General features: G+C 42.3%; 1 protein-coding gene across 1 annotated transcript in view; it reads right to left on the bottom strand.

The window, feature by feature from the left end:
• LOC119652651 (glutathione S-transferase D7) overlaps nt 1–20475 on the bottom strand; it is a 43810-nt gene extending 23335 nt beyond the window's left edge. The window contains exon 1 of the mRNA XM_038056901.1: nt 20040–20475. The gene's annotated coding sequence lies outside the window, so the exon portion shown is untranslated. The remainder of the gene's footprint in view (nt 1–20039) is intronic.
• Between the last annotated feature and the right edge of the window lie 719 nt (nt 20476–21194).

The following is a 21194-nucleotide window of genomic DNA, read 5'->3' as shown; positions in this document are numbered from 1 at the left end:
AACCTGCGAGTTTATCAATTCCGGCATTAAAAATTTATTCATAGTCTCTTTAAAATTTATTTTAGCAGTTTTTAATACTGTTTCCCTCGGAAGAAGTTGTGAGAGGTTGGACCAGCATTGTAATCTCAAGAATCTTAAGAATAACATACCCAGTTCTCATTTTGACTGAGGTAGCCTGCACGACACTCTCGTTTCTACACTAAACGCCAAGAATGAACCAACCGTAGTCTGTGCATTAGATCTAGAAAAAGCATTTAACACTGTATGGGCAAAAACTTTCCATTACAATATCCCATATGCCGATGGTATTTTTGCGTCAACCTGCAGCAGCACCAGCAACGGAGAAACACTTGGTATTTCCGTAATTGGGGCATAAAGATAAAACGCAACTTTCATTTCCTGTGCAGACTGAATGTTGCTTAGCAGCTAGCTAATTTCCTGTCCAAATATAAGGTTGATATCATAGCGTTATAAGAGATGCGCTGGCCAGGGACTGGTTTCTTGGGAAAGAGCCACTATACCATATATAATGGCAGCCATTCAGTAAACCTATGTAAGGACTTGAAGTAGGTTGCCTAATCACTTAATGTAGGTTTCCTAGTCAGCCAAAAAATGACAGCTTTTGTAATCAGTATTGAAAACATAATCGAACGACTGAGCATTCTGCGCTTATAAAGCAAAGTTTGAAACATAAGCCTCATTAATGTTTTCATCCCTACAGAGAAGATTGCAGGGTCGGAGGAGGTAACTTTTAGAAGGTAGTTGAGCGAACCCTACAAACCTTTGCAGACAAGTAAGGACGGAGCCTGCATAAAGTTACCAATAACAACGGGCTTTGGATTGTTCAACTTGCACTATCTCAAGAAAGGGTTGTTTTAAATACTCTATTAGATATTGAAAAACAAACATGGCTCACGTCCTGAAGGAACCACTTGCAATGAAGTTGATCACGTGTTAACTGAAAGGCGTCACCTCTCAGCCTTGATGAATATCAGAATATATTTGGATTGATATTTTGGCGGATTTTGGCCTCGAAATTGCATCCAGATCCGGCATTTGATAAAATAAAATGACGAAACTGATCACGACGAGCCGACCCCGTTTGTAAACGGGACAAAGGCTGAAAAGAAGATGTGCGGAGCGACAAGTGCATGAGAGTTCTGTGTCTCACAGTTAAAAATTCCATTGTCTTCTAGTTTTCAGAAAGCGAAAATAAATCATTTGATGGAAAGCCCTGTATTGACAATAGTCAATCTCATACGCTTCAGACTCTGAGTTTAATATTATTAGCAAATGCAAAGAATTTAACCTACACCAGATACAAACAAGTCGCGAAACCGGAAGCTAGACGCTTCAGGTATGAAAGGTTTTGTGTATTTCTTTTAGAAAGAGATTTGAGTGTGCTTTTGTCCCATTAGCATGTAGCACGTAAAATATGCATATATTATGTGAAAATTTCCACTTTCAAGTGATATTGACATACATAGTCTTGAATTTGCAGAGAAGCGACAGCTTTGACCTAGTATGACTTTGTTAGTAAAAGTGCGATTTTCAACACGTTTGGCAGGATTATGATCTGTACTGTAGCCTACATTGCTGCAAAATTTTGTAATTCTAGGGTGAACTTAAGGGGGGTTTTCCTGTCAATAACTAAAAATTACATTAATGTACTATTATGAACTTTATTTGAACAGGTGGCGGTATGGAGGGTATTTTGGAGCCTAAGCACCATTTAGTGGCAGCTCCCTGATTTTGTCAGATTTTTCGGTTGGGTACTTTCTGAGAATGGGTTCGTTACAAAAATGATCACTTTTAACCACCGAAACCCCCCCCCCCCCCCCCCCCCCGCCCCCCTGCACTCCTCATCTTTCCAATAAATGTCAAAACTAAGACCGGCTTTGAAAAGCACTAACCGGGAACTTTAATTTGATACCCCATATGACTATATTTGTTGAAAAAGAATGTACACTCCTGTGTTTACACAAAACCTTAAAAAGGGCTAGATAGATTCTTCATGAATGGAATTTCAATATTTCATTCGAACGTCAATTATTCTCGTTGATTATGACGTCAGCATCTTATTTGTTTGGCTTAGAATGCGGTAAATTCGCACAAAATTGATAAGTTTGAACTGCTATAACTTTGATACTAATAGTCGGATTTCCATGAAATTTCGCAAGTGTATGCACGAGGTTGTCGTCTGTGTCGGTGCATTTAGTACTTCTAGGATAAACTTAAGGGGGGTTTTTCAGTCGATTTCTAAAAGTTGGTAATATACTATTAGTAAGTTTATTTGAGCAGTTTTCGGAATGGGACATCTTTCGAGGCTTAAATTTCAGATAAGTGTTTTGCACAAAACCTTAAAATGGGCTAGGTAGAAGTAGATTCTTCATAAATGCGAATCTAATATTTCACGCGATTCTCAATTATTCTTGTTAATTATGACGTCAGCATCATATTTGCGTGGCTTTAGAAGCAGTAGATTCGCTAAGTTTGAACTACTATGACTTTGGCGTTTATGGTCGGATTTTCATAAAATTTGGCATGCGTATGCGAAATATGGTTCTCTATGCGAAATTTGGTAGTCCTAGGATGAATTTAAGGGTTCTTTTTTCCATTAAATTTCTGAAAGTTGGTAATATGCTATTAGTAAGATTATTTGAGCAGATATCGGAATGGAACATATTTTGAGGCCTAGATTTCATCTGATCTCACTATTCTGATTTTTTTCGGATTTTTGGGTTGGGTAGTTTCTGAAAATGAGCCCTGTCTCACTTTAAGTGCGTATATTTTGATTTTTTACTCGCCCACTTCGCAATTCACGCCAAAACCAACCCTACATGACTATATCCGCTGAATTTTTTTTAAATCCCCTTTCCATGTATGGGGAGCCCCCGTTTAAACTCCACCTAAATCAGACGGAGAGTGAATCGATTTTAATAAGGTTTTGTTTTACACAAAACCTTAAGAATGAATACGATACAGACTTCTAGATTATAAAATTCGGCTTTCACATTTTTCTTCAACTGGAGTAAAGATTTTAAAATTGTCTGAATTTACAACAGCGAGTGTTGCAGGGCCATTTATGTTGTGTGGCTTGGGGAAAGGAAAATGTTCTGAATTCCAATGGAAAATGAGAGTGACTTAAGGGGGTCATCCCGTCTGTCGGATCCGCGGAAACGAAGTTTTTTTTTTGTATCAGTTATATCTAGACATAGTGTAGAATATATGGGCAAAGTGATTTTTTGATATTCGGAGTCGTTCGGAAATTATAGTGTTAAACACGTAATAAGTCATAGGCGAGATTGATGTCAATCGCCGTAATAAAGCTAGTATTTATCGGTCCGAATGACGTTCGAATGACTTCTAAAAGGATCAGAATTGAAGCCAAGGCTGTACATGTGTTTTTTGTAGAAACCTAAGGTCTATGGACTAGGTATACCAGATTAATAATCAGTTAAGGTTTTATGGCTAAAAATTGCATTCTACTTTTTAAATGCGTTTTTCTCGAAACCGCATGTTGAAAATCGGCTGCCACCATAGCCCAAAATCTATCCAACGGAATTCTTTGAAATTTTCACAACTTATTCAGAACACAAAAAAATTTCTAAAAAAAGCCAAAAAAACGGCCTTTACACTGGATGACCCTCTTAAATCAGCTTGAAGCAAGCTGTCTACGAATCGGAAGGGAAGACAACCATTATGAGCCAAATGTTGAGAAACCTTGTCAATAGTATCTGAAATTAATTTCTGGTGTTTTTGGTTACGGGAATTAAGTACGACGATTGTCTCCAGATATTTTTGAGCATTTTATAATGGTAATATCTGCAGTGACGACGAAAAAACTGCTGAAAATTTACATCAAGATGAGAAAAAGACTGTATCGGGTTCAAACTGTGAACTGGTTACAAATTTTAAAGTTTCGTGAAACACCTTTCTTTTTATTATACTAACTCACACAAATAAACGCGACTAAACCAATTGCCACGAAATTTGATGATAGTGTGTAGTCTGTGAATCCTTTTACATGTAGCAAGTGGCGCCATTTTGTGTTGAGTTTGAGGGGGGCTCCCAATATATGTCAAAGGAGGGTGTAAATTTCTTTTTCACAGAATATGGTCGTCTAGGTTATCAAATGAAAGATTTAGTTAATACTTTCCGAAAATGATTGAAACATATGGGAGGGTTCAACAAGTGTGCCCCAAAAAGCAGAACAGATCTCGTTCTCAGAACCTACCCAACCGAAAAATTTAAAAAAAAAATTGCCATTTAGGCCTCAAAATACACTCCATTCTGATATCTACTTGAATAAAATTAATCTCAGAATTTTGCCATATTTTAGAAGTATCCTACAAGTATGAAAATTTGGTACAATTATAAGTAGGAACATAACGACAAAAATCCAAGTGTTATTAACAAAGTTATAGAAGGTCAAAGTTTTGTATTCCATGTCAATTTATCGCACTCTGTATGACGTCCTCATTATATAAAATGAACTCATATGAACGGTAGAATTGGAGTTTTAAAATACATATTAATTAATTTTATGGAAGCATATATCAGTATGAACGGTACATTTCTGAAAATGGGTCTGTGAATGAAGAGATCTCTTTCCGGCCTCCGCAATTCCTCCCCTTTCCAACAACTGATGTAAAAACGGAGGCAAGATTCGGAAAATACTAAACGAGGTATTCCATTTGATATACCATAAGCCTATATTTGGTAAACAAATTTACATTGTCCTTTGCATGTATTAAACTAATATGATATCGTTCACCGCATGCGTATTAAAGACAAGCACAATGTGCACCAAGCAATTAAGAATATGGTAGAAGCCATCAGGCTGCTGTTCCATAAATCGCGGAAACCTCTACAATTAGGCATTTAATGGTAGCACAATCATCGCAGTTGCGATGTTGTTGAAGATTGTTTCTGAAGATTGGTCTGAACATCGAAGTCGATGGTAAACGACTAAAAGGCAGACCTAAGCAACGGTGGCTTGATACGCTGGATGGGGATTTGAAAGCCTCGAGATTGCACCCAGATCAGGCATTCGATAGAGCCAAATGGCGAAGCCGATCACGACGAGCCGACCCCGCTTGTGAACGGGACAAAGGCTGAAGAAAAAGAAGACAATCATCGCAGTTGTAGACAAATAAGCAAATTTGTTAAAAGGAGGACAAACATCAAACAAACTAACTTCCCAGAAAACGCATAGGTACTTTGAGGAAGAGTGCTAAAACCTCGGTAACAGAGGAACTGACGCTTAATCAAAAAGCACGTAATGGTTGATACAAAGAAGGCTAGAAAGAAAAAGGAGAAAATGCAAATTTGCACCGAATCGGTTATCATTTCTAGCACTGTCAGTATGTCGTACGCAGGCTTACTACAGGAGGTGAAAATTGACCTAGATCTTGTATGCCCTTATAATCCAGAAGAACATAAAAGGCCTCCTATGCTGGAGCTGAAAAGGTTCCACGAGAGCACAACTTAAGGCTTCCGATGCTGAAACATTTTTTGGTAATTTACGTAGGAAACTGGTAGAGGAATCTATTGTGAGTTTGCGAAAAGCCGGTGGTTTAAGTACGATTACCAGTCGAGGCAGCGGAGAAATTGTTGGCGGCAGGGAAAGCTCGGATTGGATGGGCAGTCCGCGTTTAAGAGAAGAGATTTTACGAAAGAGGTGACTCAAATGCCTATTGGTTAGGCACTTCGTCGAGGTTTCGATCGGATCAGTGCAGAATAGCCATATGCTAAGGAGTACAATAGGAACCGCAAATGCTTATTGTGCAAAAGAAAGGAAGGACGGAATAGTATGCATTTTCCCCGAATTGGTAAATGCACCGAATTTGGGAAGGCATTGGTTGCAATGAGATTGACATGCAGACCATGTATGGATCTGAAATGAGTTGTGTATGTGGTATGTTACGCCCTACTAAGTCTCACACTGTATGAATTCAAAGAATTGCTTGGACAAGTTTCCCGGTCCAAACGAACGAAGCCCAAAGGATTTTGTAAAAACTTGGGATGAAGAGTCCCACTAGCAGAGCAGTAAATACAAATGGCTGCGGTCTAACCAACGAAGGTGTTGTAAGCAACTTTCGGAAAGGGTCTGCCTTGGTTGTAGACCTGACCTATGTTAGCCTTGCACTGACGCGTTACAGCTTCCACACAGATAATCTTCTTTGGACTATGGTAAAGGGAACCACAAGAAAAGAAACCAGCAAGTCCGAAACCGAGATACACGCTATTCTTCTCTACAAATTTTTTGATGAGCACACCTTTATGGGGGTGTGTCTAGAATAACCCACTAAGGCTGGCGCCTCGAAGAGTTTTCCATAAGACACAAAGCATCGGGAAAGTACGTTCCCATTCTTAGGAGGTGCACATTTCCCAATGGAAGCCCTAACTACTAGTGCAATAGTAAACGGGCCAGTTTCGGTCAACCTCCCATCAATACGAATAGCTCAAAGGGCGGTAGGTTGGATCGATCAAGGCAAAAAGAGCACGCATACAAGGAAGTGCGCAAAAGCTTCAAGACGGCAATCCAGCGGAATAGGAGTGAGTGCCCAATAATTGTGGTGGAATAATTAAGAGCTCGTTCACCTTCACAGATCACATGCTCTACCTCGGGTTATCCCCGAAGAAAAAGGGGGCGCTAACAGTTTGCAGCAATCTCCGAATCTAATCGAGTTTCCCGCAGTAACAAACGACTGGCGGCTAGAAATCTCGGTAGAATAGGGAAAAATAAAGCCCCGGGCCTGGTACATATTGGATATGGCTCTTTAGCTCGCCGTGAAATCCAGACTGGGCATGGTCGTTGAGTTATTTGAAATGTGGATTTCCGAGGGTAAATCTGTAGGTGAGCCATTCTTCTGTAAATCTCTATATCTTCTGAGCATTGTGGGGAAAACATTAGAACACGTTATCTGCTGTAGATTGCTCCGTGATGTTGAGAGCCAAAGAAACATTTCAGATAGATTGTTGTTATTAAATTGGTTACTGACTTCACAGAAGATGCAATCCAAGGAAAGGGTATTTCTAGCAAAGATTTCGTGGTAGTGGCCCTAGCCGTGAGAAATTAATTAAGCCAATTGGAACCTAATACAGAAATCGATTGATATTCTCACCTATCTCACTGCGATTGTTGATAGTTGATGATGTTATAAATAATAAGAACGGAGGCTCCGATTTAACACCGATGACGGACCTAAGGAGTACGTTGTCTCTGCGGGTGTTCATCAGGGTTCGGTACTGCGCCCACTGCTGTGGGACATTATATACAACGATGTCTTCCGATTCCGGAAAAAACACGATGTTGCGTTACACCGACGAAATAGCACTGGTGGTGGTCGCAGATCTAGATCTAAACGATACTGAGTTATGTTCACACGTAACAATGAGTACTATTGTGGCTTGGGTAGAGAGTTATCCGGAGTTACTTCCGGAGGAAGCGGTCCTGACCAGCGTCGTGAAAGAAATTACGCTTGGATCAAAATTGGGAATCATACCATTACTTTCAAGGAGGTTATTAAATTACAAGAGTGATAATCCAGCCGAAGCTCCCTTATAAGTAGCGTGTCCAGTATGCTTGCAACAAAGCACAGCAGATATCGGTATTGAGGGTATTTTGGAGCGTAAGCTGTATAGTGGCAGCTTCTTGATCTTTTTGCAGATTTTTTGATTGTATACGCTCTGAGAATGGGTTCGTGAAAGAAATGACTACTTTCCAGCCCCCGCCATTTCATCTATTGCATTAAACGTCAGAACTGAGGCAGCACCGAAAAGTACTAATTTTGACCTTTCATTTGATACCCCACATGACGATATTCGGTGAAAAAAATTTACATTATCTTTTTGTCTGTGTGGATATTGCCATATCTTAGAAATTTATCCGAAGTAGTAGAAAATTTCATCAGCATCAACGGCGCAACAACCGGTATCCGGTCTAGGCCTACCTTAACAAGGAACTCCAGACATCCCGGTTTTGCGTGAGGTCCACCATTTCGATATCCCTAAAAGCTGTCTGCCGTCCTGGTCTACGCCATCGCTCCATCTTAGGCAGGGTCTGCCTCGTCTTCTTTTTCTACCATAAATATCGCCTTTATAGACTTTCCGGGTGGGATCATCCTCATCCACAGGGATTTAATGACCCACCCACCGTAACCTATTGAGCCGGATTTTATCCACAACCGGATGGTCATGGTATCGTTCATAGATTTCGTCGTTATGTAGACGTTTCGAGCGGAACAGTTTTTGTAAGCTGAAATAGGCTCTGTTGGCTAACAACAACCGTGCGCAGATTTCCCCATCGTAACTGTTATCGGTTGTGATTTTCGACCCTAGATACAAGAAATTATCAACGGTCTTGAAGATGTATTCTCCTATCCTTATTCTTATTGTTTGACCAGTGCGGTTTGATGTTGGTTGGTTGCTTTTCGTACTAGAAAATTTGGCTCCACTATAAGTAATAATATATATATATTTATGTATATAGTCAAAAAAGCCCACGGACCCTCGTCCCGCACAGCCGCACCGAGGGGCGACCAACCTAAAAATGGGCGGAAGGGAACATCCAAAGGCCCGCAGCAGATTCTCTGCAGAGTATACTATATAAGGATGGTAGGTTGCTACTAAATTATACTTCAATGCAAGGTTTTGATGGAGAATTTTGCAGACGGAGTTATGACGATTGGTGTACTCGGTACTGCTCAACATCCTGCACGCAGATGTTATGCGTTGGATGGTCTCCTCTTCACAGTTGCATAACCTACAACTGGAGTTGGTGATTGAGGAGTCGTGAAGAATGTACCGTTTATAATTTTTTGTTGGGGGGGAAGCATCCTAAATTTAAGTTAGGAATGCTTCGGTCTCATAGAACAGTACACCATTAGTCAAGCAGTTGTTGGAGGCTTCGATGTCAGTGAGTGGCAACAAAAAATTTGTTATATGACCTCCGTGAATGAATTATTATCTGCCATGACGGTAGCCCCATTTATTTGGCTGGAGGATTGCTTCTCAAAGAAAAACTCACGAAGAAAATGCACTTGATTATAGTCTAATGTTTTTAAATCAAATATCACCCTTTCTCCCTGATGACGTGGGATGGTGATCCTCAATTTTTCGGCTGCTCTATAGTGCATATTGTTGTTTGCAAGAACTACACTTACCCGTCTATTGACAGACTCTAAATACGTATTACTCCATTGTATCACACCGAGAGTTAATAGAAGGACGGGAATGGCGAAAGAGGAATTTTTAGACGTCGTCTGAATCCATACCCATAATTCGGATGTTATTTTGGCTGTATGCTTCATTGTCGGTGTGCTTTCCCCGAACAACTGTTTTTACGCGATATTTCTGCAAACTCAACTGCATGCCGATATCCCTGGAACTGGATAGTGAGTTCCAGTCGTCTTTGGCATACAATTTGGTTTTGTCAATATACATTAGATGGCTTAATGTATTTTTCGACAATATGCCATGTTTGACTTGGAACCCATATTTACTTTCATGCAGAAGATGGCATAGAGGATTCGAAGTCAAAAAAAAAACACAGTGGGCTTAGAGAGTCGCCTTGGAAAATGCCACGCCTGATTGGTATCTCTCCTGATGTTTGTGAGGATATCGATAGCTTCGTGCTCCAATTCTTCACTACTTTTCTCAGAAGGAGAACGAAACTGATTTTATACAAGCGTAGCACTTGTAGTGACCACGAATGTGATATGGAGTCAAAGGCTGATTTATAATCGATGTAGGCTGTCGAGATGTTTCGTTTTTACAGCTACCGTATCGATTATAAGCTGTTCTTTGAAGCCTCGGGAGCCTTTTGCGCATCCTTTTTGCTCCTCAGCTATCAATTTATGAATATCAAGATGTTTTGAGATGTTCGCGCACAGAACTGAAGTGAAGACCTTGTAGATTGTAGGAAGATAAGTAATTGGTCGACATTTTGAAGGACAAGAGGCACCCTGCTCCTTGTGGATGAGAAAAGTTATCCCTTTGGTGAAAAATTCTGGAACTGATTTGCGATCGGCAATTATCTGATTAAAATGATTTGCCAATACCCTATGAGTGCACTTGAACCGCTTCAGCCAGAAGTTGGAATCTTGTCTGGCGCCTTGCAATTACCTGCCCTTTCAAGGTCTGTTTCTACGTCAGCTTCAGTTATGTCAGGCATGGTCATTTCCGGGAGGCCTTACATGAATGCATAAGGCGTGGGAGCCACGCCGCTTCTAAATTGTAACGGCTGAATTCGCTCCAAATACTTCTTCAGAAGTCTTCTGCCTGATCCAGATCGAGGTTACTTTCCCTATCTGAGTTGGTGAGATTTTTATAAAATCCCCGTTGGTTCTGGAAGAACAAGGTGTTTTCTGTCCTTCGCTGAGAGCTTTTTTGATACCTACGGATGCGATTGGAGCATACCGCAAATTTCTGCTTCAGCACCTCGAGGATTTCTTCGTTTGGCATATCATTGGACAGATGGTAGTTTCCAATGATGTCCGCAATGCATCTGCGAAGTGCTTGCGTGACGCGACCAATATCCTTTCTCAACTTTTTGACTCTTTTGATGAGCCGAAATAACCAGAACGGTGAGCTTGTACCTCTGTTATTCGCTCCAAGATGTTGATTATGGAGACGAATAACCTCTGTAGCAGTAATCTCGCTAGTCAAACGATCAGCCAAAATTCTGTCAAAGGCAGGAATGATTTTAGTAGTTGCCGAAGTAAACGTTAGTCTTGGGATCTTTGGCCTAGCATCTAGGAGAATCTCAGCATATTCTGTGAATGCGACCTGGAATGCGGTCAAAGCCTCATTATAAATTAGGTCGACATCCCCAGTCTCTAAGCTTCTCCTGATGTTTTGGTTCATGTAGTGCCTTATAGGTGGAGTATTTGTGTTGCTCCTTCGTTTACTCCGGTAAGTTGGTGACTCCAGACCGAGCAAGTGAAACTTCGTGGAAATTTTGTTGCCTAGTTGGTAAGGCAACTCGATTATTTTTCACTATCACCCGGTGTTGATTGACAACGATCTACTTCGGAACATGCCAAGACATGAGCTCCGGGAAGCGGGTTATGAACGCGTCATGTAGTCGGTGTCTGTACCTTGATGGATTCCGTTCTAAATCCGTGCTACGGTAATAGGTGCGGGCGATGAATTCGTTGGGTTGGTTCGTCCCAATCATACGGCGCATAGGTCTCCCGTCTCTGGTGGTTGACGACATAACCGCCAAAACGTCCAAGGGCGAAGAGCCGCTCTGATGTTGTTGAGCGACCCTTAACAGTGTTGGGTACTGTCTTCGTGTCCCTGGGGTCCCATTTAAAGAATTTGAAAAAAGTCCCCAATTTTATTCCCACGAGTAATGGGGAACCAGTCAGCCTTGCAGCAGAGCCCCAGTATTGCAATGCCCCATTGTTATCTGCAATGGTAGGGAAGGTATTTGAAGGGGAGCCGCTGAAGTACAGGCGCATCGATTTCTTCACCCCAGATTACGGATTTCCTAAGGAGGTTTACTCCTTTAGAAAGGGAAGAATAGGTTGAGGGTTAAGGCTAGGCTGAAGACAAATAGAAACGTTCTGCTTGTCCGTGGCTAATAATTGATAATGTACAATTTAATAATAGCAAGAAAAAGAATTTAAGAGTCCATCCACTTTTGACTATACATCATATATTATTATATTATGTTATAGACTTAGCCAGCTGGCATCGTTTTGAAGGTTGTGCGTGAACAAAAATCTTATTAAAATCGGTTTAATTTCTGTCTGTCCGTGTGTCTGTCTGTCCGACCCGAATTACTCGCAAACAATTGATTGGGCGGTCACGTAAATTGCTGAGGGTATGTGGTCTGTGTCCCTTTACATACAGCGAGTGGCGTATTTTTGTGTTGAGTTAAAAGGGAGGCTCCCCATACATGCGAAAAATGAGCGTAATTTTTTTTCAGATGAAAAGTTTCGATTAGTACTTTTAGAAACTAGTCTTCTTTCTTATATTAGGAGGAGTATAATATATGGGAGTTAGGGCTTGTTCTCAGAAATTTTCCGATCGAAAAATCTGAAAAAATCACAGCCATGCATCTATACGGAATCTAAGCCTCTAAATACATCCCGCTCAGATATTTGAACTAAAAAAGTTAATAATAGAATATTACCATGTTTTACAAATTTAGTGGAAACCCCCTTATGTTCATCCCAGAAGAACAAAACTTCACACCAAGATAGGTGGTCAAAGGGTAGTATAGGTCTCAGGGCGAAACGTGGATTGGTACCCACGATGGAGCATAAAACCTGGGAAATGCCTGCTGAAGCAGCACCAACAGCTCTACTACCAAACCCTATCTCCACCTCCACGTGGTGACTGCTGGAAGCTCTTTCTTAACGAAAAGCTGCAAACGGAGAAGGATGAAGGCGAGTCTCCCGCGCCTAAAAACGGGACAAATTGTACCAACTGGTCCTACAGGTTGGGGGTTGGGTAGGGTTGACAACCCTACACGAAAAATAACTTGTTACGAAGCCACAACAGGAGCCTCGGACAGGACGGATTACCCAACGACGAACCCGGCAACGAGAAAGGAAGAACGATTTGCGCATTTTCTCATGGAGCGTGCACTCTCTGTACAGAAATGAAGCTGCTGAGCAGGTAACCGATATTCTGTCCCAATATAGGCCTGATGTAACAGCGTTACAGGAGATGCATTGGACAGGGACCGATTTTCTGGAGAAGAGCCGCTACACCATATATTATAGCGGTCATCCAGTAAACCATGTGCTCGGAGTAGATTTCTTAGTCAGCCAAAAAATGAAGCCTGTTGTTATCGACTTTGAAAACATAAGCGAACGGCTATGCATTCTGCGCTTCCGAGGCAAGTTTAGAAATGTAAGTCTCACTAACGTTCACGCCCATACAGAGGAGACTGCAGAGTCGGAGAAGGATACATTCTACGAGGCAGTAGAACGAACCCTCGAAGCCTGTTCCAGGTACGATATCAAAATCATACTTGGGGATTTTAACAGCCAATTAGAGAAGGATCCCATGTTCAGGCGATACGTTGCCTCCCATAGCTTACACCAAAATACAAATGATAAGGGACTCCGGATTATCCAGTTAGCAGTGTCGCACGAAATGGTTGTTTGAAGTATCTGGTTTGCGCGGAAAGCTGCCCACAAACATATCTGGGCCTCTCCAGACGGGACCACTTTCAACCAAACTGACCACGTGTTGATCGAACACCGCCACCACTCAGCCTTGATGAATGTCAGAACATATAGGGGGCCAATATAGACTCGGATCACTATCTAGTTGGCATGGTGCTCGAATAACAACACCACCTAGAATCCCCCCTGACAATCAGGTGAGAATTAACACTGAAGCCATCCACAACACAGCCTTCCGCGACACCTATAAGAGGCAAATGGATGCCGCAATAACCGCAGTCAACAAAGGACCTGGAGATGAAGCATCAACAAATAACCTTCACAACCACCTGAAAAACGTTATCATTGGTACGGCCACAAACATACTTGGCCCCGGCTGCAAAAAGAGTCGAAACGGCTGATTTGAGGATGAATGTAAGCTAGCAACGGAAGGGAAGAATGCCGAGTAATGTTGCATTCCCAAAGAACGCGGGCACGCGAAGAGACTTATCACGAACTCCGTGCAGCGGAGAAGCGACTTCACAGACGGAAAAAGGAAGCCAGGGAGAACCAACAAGTTTGAGAACTAGAAAAGCACAGAGAGCAACCGCACCAGGCGCGGAAGTTTTACAAACAAGTCAGGAGGATGAAGCCCTCGATGCTCATTCTGCCGAGATAAAAAGGGAAATCTGATATACACGGGCATGAGAAAATTCGGTATCCCGACGAAATTGATAAAACTGGCTAGGCTGACCCTGACCAATGTGCGAGGCCAGATAAAAGCAGCAGGATCAGTCTCAAGACCATTCGACATCAACAACGGTCTACGACAAGGGGATGCCCTATCATGCGTCCTCTTTAACCTGGCCCTCGAGAAAGTGATCCGTGATGCTGAGGTAAATGCAAGAGGTACGATCCTCTTTAAACTACTGGCCTATGTTGACGATATCGACACCATGGGAGGAACGACCCGAGACCTACAAACTGCCTTCATCTAGATCGAGCAGGCGGCGCGAGATCTTGAGCTGCATATCAATGAAGGCAAGACAAAGTATATGGTGGTAACGTCAGCACCGAAAACCGCACTGGTCAAACTGGACGAATAAAGATAGGAGACTACAACTTTGAGACAGTTGATAATTTCTCCTATCTAGGGTCGAAAATCACAACCGATAACAGCTACGATGATGGAATCCGTGCACGGTTGTTGTCAGCCAACAGAGCGTATTTCAGCTTACAAAAACTGTTCCGCTCGAAACGTCTCACCATAGGGTCAAAGCTCTTACTGTACAAGACAATGATCTCGCCAGTCCTCATGTATTTCTCGGAGACTTGGGTTCTTAGCAAGAAGAATTCCGAACTTTTGGCCGCGTTCAAGAGAAGAATCCTCCGAAGAATTTTTGGCGACTATTTTGGAACGAGTTGCTCAGGCAGTACTGCTCCTCCCTTAACGATGTGTGGGAGGGTGCGCGACTAACTTTGAAAAGGGTGTCTGAGCTCCTATCGATGAAAAAGTGCTTTCTCTGGCTTCCAGAAGAAGAGCGAAATGGCGTTGTGGTTCTGGAACAACTTGGTGTACAGAACAATCTTAACACTTCCACCTGGTTGCTGCTAGGTAGCAAAACAGGAGAGAGAACCGATAGGCCGGGAACTTTTCTCACTATCGGCGTTCCCGAACCTGATGTTAAGAAGGTTCGGGAGAAATCGGGTTTCCGGCTCTACTATGGGCTGGGGACCGTTACAAGTATCGGCTCCTAAAACCATTGAAGGGGACATGCCAATGGAAGCGATCGATGCCGCACCTGCATGGTAGTTTCCAAAGACTTCCATGCTAACCTGATTAACGACCTATGTGATGGCGACACCACATCGGCTAAGCTAACCCTAAAAAGTCACCAGGGAGATAAAGAGATACTATGGTGCTCTGCATATTTCCCCTACGACGCAGAAGACGTTCCTAGTGGAAAAGTAGAGGCATGGGGGTAATAGCAGGATATGATGTCAACGCTCACCACATATGCTGGGGAAGTTCGAACATCAATGCAAGAGGATTGAGACTACTGGAGTATCTAGTAGGAACCGATTTGCAGATCCTAAATGTGGGTAATGAACCCACTTTCTTCAACGTGGTCAGGCGAGAGGTCATTGACATCACGGTGGCATCCCCAGACATCGCGGCTCTGATCGGAGAGTGGAGAGTATCAAATGATATCACACTCTCGGATCACGGACGCCTTGATTTCGTTATGCGCATGGATCCACCTCCACCCACTCCATTTCGGAATCCGAGGAAGACAGATTGGGTAATGTATCAAACAGAATTAAGCGCCCGAGTCACTATCCCTGGGAAGCGCATCAAATCCATTGCTGGAATTGAGAAGACAATCCAGATGATCACATTTCGAAGAAAGCTGTCCACTCAAGATGCCAAAGAAGGGTAAAACACCACGGTGGAACTCGGGTTTGGCAAAACAGAGGAGAGTGACAAGGATGCTCCTTAATCGTGCTCTGAAGGGTGAATCAAGCACTAGCCGGAATCGCTATAAAGAGGCACAGAAGACTCTAAAGAAGAGCATAAGATTGGCTAAACAATCATCTTGGAGACGCTTTTGCGAAGAGACTACAGAATGGGAAGTACACAGAAAGCGATGAAGAAACGGCAAAGCATTTGCTAGAAGTACACTTCCCAGGCAGCATCCAAAATCTAATCTCGGGGCCAACAGGTGTATACAGCTCTCAACCGAGAGACTGGAATCTGGCATGCAAAGCAGTATCACTGGAGCGAGTGAAATGGGCATTTAACTCGTTCCATAGATACAAGTCTGTAGGTTCGGATGGCATCATCCCTGCGTTAGTAATAGAAGGAATGGATGCCGTGGGTCTACATATTCGGAATATATATCACGCATGCCTAGCACATGATAAGAGTGGAGAAAAATCCACATATCGGTCGGCCACAAGTCTATTGAAGCAGGATGTCTCAGGGGCTGCCCACAAGGAGGGGTTCTCTCTCCACTGTTATGGCTCTTGGTGATGGATACCCTGCTGTAGCTCCTGGAGGCCAAAAAAGTCTTCGCGCAAGCATTTGCGGACGACCTAGCCGTAATAATTACCGGCAAGTTTGCGGACATGTGACCGCTTGAATGCAATTCTGCATGTAATCCACAGCTGGTGCCTCCGCAATGGACTCATGGTGAACGCTAGGAAGACTGGACTAGTTATGTTCACTAGGAACGTCAGGTGGGGCAGCTATACGCTACCCACCTTACCAGGGGCGAAAATCCAGCTGGCACAAACAGTCAAATACTTAGGAGTACATTTCGACTCCAAGTTAACGTGGAAGCATCATACCCAGGAACAATATCAGAAATCCTGCAGATTGCTCTGGTGCTGTAGGAATGCGATAGGTAAGACCTGGGGACGTCGATTCAGAGACTTGGTTGCCTAAGTATTATTGGAGCAATGAGTACTACGCCGACTGCGGCGCTTGAAGCTATCCTAAATTTACCCCCCACTCACTTGGAGGTGAAACGGAAAGCGGCCAATGACCCATATAGGCTCCATACCATTGGGGCGTGGAAAGGCGACCAATCCAACGGGCATGCGTCTATCTGGAAATTCCTTGAAAAACATCCGGTAGCCCTAATGCCGACCGATCATATGGTTTCCAGATTCGTCTTTGAAAAGACATACACTGTTGTAATCACCGAAAGAGAAGAATGGTCGACAAATGGCCATGAGTCTTTTCAGATTACAGACCTAATAATCTTCACCGACGGGTCAGTCATGGAGGAGAATCCGATTATAGAACTGGCCCGATCCCTCGGAAAAATGACAACCATATTCCAGGCAGAGATATATGCCATTTCATTGACAGCAGAATAATGTCTGCGACAAAAATGGAGGTGTCGCACCATTCGAATCTGTTCCGACAGTCGGGTGGCATTATCAGCGCTAAATGGCAACAACATATCAAGGCAGTTGGTGTGGAATTGTCATCAGGTATTGCTGAGACTTGGCTGACTGAAAGAAACATTCCTGATGTGGGTGCCGGGGCACTCTAACATCGGCGGTAATGAGGAGGCTGACAGACTGGCTCACCGAGGGTCTGGATCCACAATGGTGGGGCCAGAACCAGCTCTGGGAATCCGACCATCTACTGTCAAGTTTACTCTGAAGGGTGAAATTGCAAGGATTCACGCAACCGAGTGGATAAATTTGGACTCTTGCCGGCAAGCGAAAATCCTTGTGAAGGAGCCTAGGACCACTAGAGCGGCATTTTTGTTGTCCCTTAAGAAGTGGGACATAAAAACCCTAGTAGGGCTTTTGACGGGACACTGCCCCTTAAACTACCATATAGAAAAGATTGGGGTAGTGGTTTCGGCTGTGTGCAGCCAATGTGAGGAGGAGGAGGAGACGGCCCTGCACTTTTTATGCAGCTGCCCGGCATCCTCAGATCTCAGACGAAGACATCTTGGCAAGGTTTTCTTCAATGAAGAATCTGCACACTCTCTGCCTCTTGAGAATGTTCTCAGATTCGCTAAAGCCTGCGAACAACGTAGGCAGGAAGCCATTGAATAGGCAACTTACGGGGATAGTAGAATGGGCCTAATAATGGCCTGAGTGCTCGGAACCGCGGCTCCCCCCAGATAACTAAACTAACTAACTATATTATCACATTTACTATAGCTATATTTTTTTTAGAAATTGCCGAGGATTATCCTCAAGTTTATCCTAGAATCATCGCTCACCGGCTGGTAATTTGAAAGAGTACCTTGTCACAGTTGAGGAATTGTAAGGCTTGTTACTCGCTCCCTTGTAGTAAAGTGTTATATAAACGGCTCTGCGGTGGTCGGTGATTTTTTAGCTGGAAACAGCTCGATTGGGAGTGGCGGATAAGAGAACGGTTACCTGCCTCCCTTCTTTGATGATACATATGCTTTCCTCTGCACCCAAAAGGTGTGTTTTCTGTACCCGCTTTATAACATCCATCCTTCATAACGTCCATCGTTACGGTACGCTTTGTGTTGGGTTTCTTTCTAAATATGTCGAACTCGAGTTTATTGTTGTTTCTTATTTTTGATAGGTCCAGAAACGCTATTCGTTAGTCATCTTCCTTTCCCATTGCGAAAGTTATGTTGCAATATATGTTGTTTATACCTTCCAGTCTATTCTTGATATCTTCGTTTGGGATTAGAACCAATATGTCGTCTACGTAACGCGCCCAGAACTTTGGCATGATACCCCGTTTTTTCATTCATAACGGTGCACTACATCACTGTGTTATACTGTATACGGCAGTGTGGTCAGCATTGCGTTACTCTGATTTGACTGTCACAGCTGAATCAACTGGTATCTGACGTCAAATCCCGATACAAATCCCTCTGCCACCAGTGATACTTGAGCCGTGACCTTCCGTACGAGAGCCTCGTGCTCTGACCACCGAACTGTCCGGACACTCCAACGGGGAATGGTACAAGCAATCTTTCGACGATGTTAAAAATAGTGACCTTCTTCTTCCTACTGCGTACTTTTTATCCCCTTTCTCTCCGGGGTGGCGCTTAAAAATCAAGCTTTACCAAGATAATATCAAAGTATCTCCTATTTGAAGCACCACCGCTTTTTTAAGGGGAGGTGACTGCTGAAATTTTGTGTGAAACAAAACGTTATTAAAATCGATTGAACGTCTGACTTTTCGTTATTCTGTCTGTCACACCCGGAAACGGCTGAATCGATTGTCACAATTTGGTGTGGTCTGTGTGTCAGCCTACATTCAGCGAGTGGCATTATTTTGCGTTGGAATCAAGGGGGGAGGGGTTCCATGGGGACGTTCTAGTTTCCCTTCGCATAAGACGAACACAAAACTTTTATACCCGAAGCGTCGACTATTCCTACTTGTTATATAATAGATTCTTTCTAACTTAGGTTGAAATTACTTCCCTCTAAATTTATCTAAATTTCCACAGGTTCTGCTGCCGGCCAGCTGTTCTGCCCCCTATGAAAACTCCAATGTCTTCTGAATACCTTACGCCTAAATTTTTTACCGTAACTTGAATATTGACAGGATTTTCATCAGACTCCAGTATTCTTATATTATTAAATTTAATTTGTGAGGGTTGTCATAAATTATTCCAAATAAGTCGGGTCTGTTTCTCTGGAGGTTTTATGCGTTTTGAATATTTGGTCTTTAGCGATTTTCAAACATCCCGTTAATGACCCTGGTTTTTGAAGGCATTGGTAGAAATATAAGCACAGAATGAAAGAGAGGAAAAAAATAAGCAAATTTACACTTTCTCCCTCAGGTATTGCAATCCTTTGACATTTCCACGTAGAAGCTTGCTGTTCTTTGCATCTGTGAAATTTCACACATCCTTCCACCGAATTTCGTGATAGGGGTTCAACCGTCTCCGGGCAATAGAAAGGATCCCTAGCAACGATTATGTAATTTAATGCGACTTAAAGCTATCGTTTTTCACTAATTAACTTCATAAGTCGTTCGTGGCTAAACAAGTTTCGTGATGGTATTGTCAATAATTGAGTGTTATTTATCTACCTTGATGAACTATGTATTCACGTTCTAGGACTATGCAACTTAGTCACTTTTAAAAGTGCAGCATTTCTGCAACTCCAATAATGACGTTATAAATGGGTTTGGCCAAATTACCAACAAAGTTCCAAAGTGTTTCAAGCTCACTTTACGTTTCACATTTTACGCTAATCAATTTTTGTATCTGTACATTGGTAATAACGCAAAGTTTAAATTTTACTGTGGACTCGTTTTCTAGAGGCGCTCCAGATATAAAAAAATTTAAAATTTGCTATTCACTGTCTATGTACGTAGAGATCATTTCCTTGCACTTGCACTTTTAACTAAAACTAATTAAACTTGCCCAAGTTGGGAAAACTTACTTCACTGTTTCGACAAATTTATGCTGGACGACAGCTACCGTTTCAATGCAGTTACCCAGTTTGAATCGGCAGAGAGGTAAGCAGTTTCAATTTTCTCAAGTCAGGTGGATCGAATTCCTTTCTTTAAAGAATCTGCTTATTCAAATTCGAGTATATGTTGTTTGTATAGGTACCGCAGCCTCACCAGTGTATTATATATTAGCCCTGCACGATAAAGATATAACTTCTGTTCTTTGTAATTAACTTGTAACTTGATGTGGTTCGGTTCAATTATTCGCGATGTTTATCTAAATTTTAGATAAAGAATTAAGCTTTCTATTATCAACCGAATAGGCACACGAGATACTCTACAGACAAAAAATTGACTTCTGTTCAAGGGCTAACACAACCAGCTTGAGGATATACAAGTTGTGACAACTCAACTTTTATGAAGGACTAAAAATCTAAACTGGAATCGCAATATCTATTTCTTGGAAGTAGAGAAGCTCGGGGTTAATCAGTGAGTAGTCTTGAATTTAGGACACAACTTCCAGTGTATATTGAAGTTCTATAAGAAGGAAAATTTTCAATTTTGTTATCGTGCCTGCCCTACTGCCAGCACCATTGTCAACCATTTGATGATGTTGGTCTCCAAAATTCTGCAGCGAGAATTAATCTGTTGTGAATAACTTTAAGTTACAATATGGTCTCGATGTGTCTCGTGTTTACAATAATTTAATTTTCCGGGGCAAACCAACGAGGAAGCAATAGAACATATTGCCGATCTATGCAGGTGCTCCTATTGCGGTATTCTAAACAAAAACTGTTGCCATGTAAACGCAGTGAATGTTCAACCAAAACAATCAGTTGATTCCTCAAATCCAATCCAGCGATAAAGAATGCTTGTAGTAGGGGCCGTGAATTATTTAGAATGTTCTTTGTCCTTGATTGCTGCAATCCAACCTGTGGTTCCGTTAAGCAATTTCCATAAAATAACGTTTGGTAAGTGTATCCGGCTATGATTCTATAGAAAAGTAACTGATAAGGAAAACAATTTGGAACTCGTGGAAAGCTGTCCTGGTAAGTTACTCTCCCTTATTAACTTTTTGGAATGTGTTAGGAAATAGTTGATGTAAAATGATAAAATGAGGATATGGATACATAAATTATGTGAAA

Source organism: Hermetia illucens, chromosome 3, assembly GCF_905115235.1.
Source record: "Hermetia illucens chromosome 3, iHerIll2.2.curated.20191125, whole genome shotgun sequence".
Taxonomy (NCBI): domain Eukaryota; kingdom Metazoa; phylum Arthropoda; class Insecta; order Diptera; family Stratiomyidae; genus Hermetia; species Hermetia illucens.
This window is presented reverse-complemented; position numbering and strand designations above follow the sequence as displayed.